The sequence below is a fragment of the Coregonus lavaretus genome (genome assembly GCF_964263955.1).
Source record: "Coregonus lavaretus genome assembly, contig: HAP1_SCAFFOLD_336, whole genome shotgun sequence".
Taxonomy (NCBI): Eukaryota; Metazoa; Chordata; class Actinopteri; order Salmoniformes; family Salmonidae; genus Coregonus; species Coregonus lavaretus.
Window position 1 is genome coordinate 387,970 of NW_028162029.1, and position 6,000 is coordinate 393,969.

The following is a 6,000-nucleotide window of genomic DNA, read 5'->3' on the forward strand; positions in this document are numbered from 1 at the left end:
CTGAAGAGGAGAGTCCACAAGCGTGGACCTCGGAATCTGAAGGATCTGGAGAGATTCTGTACGGAGGAACGGTCTCAGATCCCTTGCCATGTGTTCTCTAACCTCACTACGCATTAATAGGAGAAGACTCAGAGCTGTTATCTTGGCAAAGGGAGGTTGCACAAAGTATTGAATGAAGGGGTGCCGATAATTGTGGCATCACATTTATTTGAGAAAAAAAATATTTGTTTTATGATAAGAATAAACATTTTCTTTTTAAATTTTACTTGAATTAAAGGTTCTTTTTTTTTGACCAGTATAAAAAAAAAAATTAATTATTATTATTATTATTTTTTTTATTAAAAAAAAAATGTATTCCCTAACTGTAAGTCGCTCTGGATAAGAGCGTCTGCTAAATGACTAAAAATGTAAAAAAAATGTACCTTAACTTAAAGGTTCGTTTTTTGTGAATATTTAGAACGAAAGACCAGGAGGATAAACAATAAAGACGTTTTTTGTTCACACCCCGTTTTGCTCATATTTACCAAAGGGTGCCAATATTAGTGGAGGGAGCTGTATACATGTTTAATGTGTGTTTTATATTGTATTATACAGGGCACATTTGGAAAAGAGACCTAGGTTTCAATATGTCTTCCCTGTCAAAATAAAGGTTCATAAATAAACTCCAGCTCCAGTTATTTTTTTGTGGCCCCGGGGGGGTTGTTGATAAACCTTATAGAGATGAGGAAATCATACCCCTGTCTTTTCTGAAAACACCGTTATCAGGTCGCTCTTCCTCTCGCATGTAGTCCAGAAAAGATTGCAGGCATTCTGCACCCGGATAGATGGTTTATGGGGAAAATCATTTAGCAGAAGAGGGTTTGTGGAACGAGGATGCAGTCATCTAACATACATGACACTGCTTAGTGAACCACAAGATATCCTGTCCTTTTATCAATGTGATCTAATATGTTCTATTTGACAACGTTCTTAGTTAGATTAAGTAAAATTATATTTTAGCCTTAATTTATTGCTTTTCTTTACAGACCTACAGTGCGGAAAAAAAGTATTTAGTCAGCCACCAATTGTGCAAGTTCTCCCACTTAAAAAGATGAGAGAGGCCTGTAATTTTCATCATAGGTACACATCAACTATGACAGACAAATTGAGAGAAAAAAAATCCAGAAAATCACATTGTAGGATTTTTAATGAATTTATTTGCAAATGATGGTGGAAAATAAGTATTTGGTCAACTACAAACAAGCAAGATTTCTGGCTCTCACAGACCTGTAACAACTTCTTTAAGAGGCTCCTCTGTCCTCCACTCGTTACCTGTATTAATGGCACCTGTTTGAACTTGTTATCAGTATAAAATACACCTGTCCACAACCTCAATCAGTCACACTCCGAACTCCACTATGGCCAAGACCAAAGAGCTGTCAAAGGACACCAGAAACAAAATTGTAGACCTGCACCATGCTGGGAAGACTGAATCTGCAATAGGTAAGCAGCTTGGTTTGAAGAAATCAACTGTGGGATCAATTATTAGGAAATGGAAGACATACAAGATCACTGATAATCTCCCTCGATCTGGGGCTCCACGCAAGATCTCACCCCGTGGGGTCAAAATGATCACAAGAACGGTGAGCAAAAATCCCAGAACCACACGGGGGGACCTAGTGAATGACCTGTAGAGAGCTGGGACCAAAGTAACAAAGCCTGCCATCAGTAACACACTACCCCGCCAGGGACTCAAATCCTGCAGTGCCAGACGTGTCCCCCTGCTTAAGCCAGTACATGTCCAGGCCCGTCTGAAGTTTGCTAGAGTGCATTTGGATGATCCAGAAGAGGATTGGGAGAATGTCATATGGCAGATGAAACCAAAATAGAACTTTTTGGTAAAAACTCAACTCGTCGTGTTTGGAGGACAAAGAATGCTTAGTTGCATCCAAAGAACAAGTGGGAGAACTTGCACATTTGGCGGCTGACTAAATACTTTTTTCCCCCACTGTATATTGTCACTATATCTGTCAAATAACACATTATATTGTACTTGCCAGGCTACTGTGGAATTGTAATGGTCATAATGACATTGACCAATAGACTGCCAGCGTGACAAATGGAACCTCCGTTGTTTCTGGATCTCATTTTATCTGTCCGGAACTCGGGTTTCTTGTAGACAGAAGTAAATATAATTAAGAAACATCCAGTAGAATAAGAATCATCCTGAACACAGTCTGATTGGTTCTACAACTAGAACTCTGGAACAATTCTGGAATTCTGGAGATAAGGTGGCTGACAGTTTCGCTGTAACGGTTTTGACTTCAAAGTTATTGTTTGTTATGGATGCCAGGTAGGTTGTGCCTACCAGAGAAAATATTGATTTCTCCTTTTTTGTTTGTGAGGGAGTGAGTCCCGTCTGGTCCGTCAAGTCTACACCAATACAAAGGACTCACGTAAAAGTCAGTATGGAAATAAAACTTTTCATTAACCCTTAAAACATTGCAAATAACTTCAAAACCACTGTGTTCTTTTGCGTCGGTTGTAAAAGAAATGATCACACACATAATAACGTCACAACACAATGATCTCTGGTTCCTCGAGAAAAGTCCCGTCCAGCCCGGTAAACGAGTTCAAATCTACTCAAGTGACATCAGTCGCGCAAAGTTTGTCCGTTCATAAAGTGTAGCTTAAACTCAGTCTCAATCACACAATAAAAATCTCAAAGTCATTTAACACTCAACAATAAAGGTTACCAGAACTCCCAGTAGTCTTCACCCCCAACTGAACACCATCCATCCCCTACATGACTCCATTATTGAACGGCAACTCATAACAACATCCACAACAATAGTTCCCTAAATGTATGTTGCATTTATGTTAGATTTGTAGTTTTATCATGCAATTCAATTGTATTCTGCCATGTGAATGAATTACATTATTTGAACTTGTAATATTTAATTTAAAAAATTGACAAAGCCCTAGTCATGTCTAATAGATATAGCCATGAAACAAGCCAGAGCATCCCACTAACATTCCTAGATTGTCATTCACACGCCGTATCCAGCAGACAAGCCTCCTTTCCTATCATAGTATGACAGGGTCAACAACGTTAGGAGAATGGGCTGTATCCTCTCCCAATGTTTTTACAGCTAACACAGTGTAAACAATCGGCTTATGAAATCTCCCAGTGTGAAGGCTACTACCAGGCCATGTTGTGCAATGTGCTTTGAATGGTGGATATCTCACAGCATAGTGTGAGATGCTGCCACCATTTCAGATTGGTGACATGGTACTTAACGTACATCTTTCTCTCCACGCCCCTTCTCTCATCCGGCCCTCCTCTCCACGCCCCTCCTCTCCACAGCCCTTCCTCTCCACAGCCCCTCCTCTCCACGCCCCTCCTCTCCACCGGCCCTCCTCTCCACCGGCCCTCCTCTCCACCGGCCCTCCTCTCCACGCCCCTCCTCTCCACGCCCCGCCTCTCCACAGGCCCCGCCTCTCCACAGGCCCTCCTCTCCACGCCCCTAAAATGACATACCCAAATCTAACTGCCTGTAGATCAGGACCTGAAGCAAGGATATGCATAGACTTTGTGGAAATGTGAAATTAATGTAGGAGAATATAACACATTAGATCTGGTAAAAGATAATACAAACAAAAAAATATGCATTTTCTATATATGTTTTATTCCATCACTTTTTAAATGCAAGAGAAAGGCCACAATATAATATTGCAGTTTAGACGCAATTTAGATTGTGGCCACTAGATGGCAGCAGTGTGTGTGCAAAGTTTCAGATTGATCCAGTGAAGCATTGCAATACTGGACTATTTTGTATGAAGTCTGCCCAAATGTGCCGAATTGGTCAATTGATACATTTTCAAGTACATAACTATAGACAACATACAAAAATGATATGGTAAAACAAAATGTAAGTTTACAAACTCCCAGGAATGTCATACATGATGGATCATTTGCTTATACACTAACTTTCACACATCTAGATGGCCTGGCGGGGTGGGTGTGGAGCCAGACACAACAGGGGTTCAAACTGTAGAACCCAGTTCCTAGATTTGAATATAAAAATTGATTTGATCAAACAAAACTATGCTACATTTTATCTCTGGGACCCTTAGGATGACAAATCAGAGCAAGATTACTGACAGGTCAGGAAAGTCTGATCCCTACTAACCCTAGTATAGGCAGCCCTACTATACTTAATAGCACAGATAGAGTCTTTTGTTATTGTGGTGTTGGCCATTAGACCATATAAATGCAGTGTTGATCTGGGCCTGAGCTCCAGAGTTCCTGTTTAACACCTTAAATATGCATCACCCATCTAGCTAGCTATTTGTAGCTAATGCTAGCTATTTGTAGCTAGCTAATTAGCATTAGCTAAACAGTCGCCAGCTGAGCGTTTTGTGAATAGAACTATTGTGCATCGCATTCAGATTAGTTTTTTTTATTTGAAAAAAACTTTACATGTATTTTCAAACTAACTAGCCAATCTAACTGTAACCATTTCTGATGATCAATTCATCTCATTTATGACGCCTTGATGGCTGTGTTGCAAGCTAAAAAAAAAAAGCTAACAAATCGTTTGGACCAATGAGAGGAGAGCTACTGAGTTCGGACGTCACAAACACATGTCCATATATGGCATTGCGTTGGCAGCCATATTGGCTTTTCTATCCAGTGATGTCCCTGGAACCGGGACCACGTTATGCCTCGAAGGTCGGCATAGAGCCCATGGAAAAAGACAGGAACCTTCCCGCTAGCCATGATTGGCTGAGATAATGGATGGGCCGGACGTGCCGAGAGATGAGTTCGGATTGGTCTGCCATGTAGCATGCTTCTGTCTATAACATGAGCTGCTCAGTATACTTAGATAATCCTTGCTACCGCTGCTTTTTTGAAAGATATAACGTTAGCCATTGGAGAACTGCAAAAGTGTTGCTACTGCTCTCAACAACATGGCTGCCCTGAATTTAGCAGGCGCTATCGACAAAGATCAGTGGGGAAAAAGTTATGACGGACTACTTTCTGCACACGGTTAGTGTGATCCGGAGTGACTTGACACAACTCGGGTCAAACAAGCTATACAAACAAAACGAAGGTTTACATGTGTAACCACGGTTACGTTAGCTATTGGATTACTCCAATATAGTATCCTTCCGCTTGGCAGGATACATTCCGAGGAAGGATTTCAGATTAGTCCCATGTTCCCGGGTAATGATGAGCAATGTTCCCTCCCAAAAAAAATAATGTCACTGAGCAAATTTCAGGTCTGCTGACCGCAAACTTCAACGTTGTGAACATTCTGTGCAACTTCGGGCGCTCATTTCATGTAAGAATGCACTCATATGTACATTTTGTTATTGTATCAGGTATTTTGTATTTTTTTTTTAAATAAAGAAAATAAAATTTCAGTCACCTCTGAATTACTGTGTTGTCTTGTTCTCTTGCATAATTCAACAAGTGTGTCAGTGAGGGGGTTGGTTTATCTGGCCCGGGTTACCACGTTGGGAGGAGTTTGAACCCGGGTGAAAAGTGATTGCATTCCTTTTGGAGCCGGGCTGCCTCCCAGGCATGAATCAGGTGCTCCGCTCTGGCCGACGGCAAAGTCAGCTCAAAACAAAAGTGACGTAAATAAGCACATGGAGAAATTAGTAGCATTCGGCTTTAAATGCCTTCCAAAGTAAATCTAGTTTGAATATTCAAACATTTATTTAATGGAAAAAGAGATGTTGTATGTTTCTTGACGATGCATGATGCTGCTTTGTTGACAACATGACCGTGGGGCGCAGATTACTGTTTGATTTGAGAAGGGTACTCCTCCCTCCCCGCTTTAGCCCAATGACGTGACGGCCCATTGTCCAGTTCAACCCGGGCCAGCGTAATAGAACTCCCTCAATAGCAGGATACCCTCGGATTAAAAATCAACAAGCCTGGCTCTAGGTTATATCTCTAAACACACTTTACATTGTTTGTTTGGTTTGATGAGACATAATATCACTATA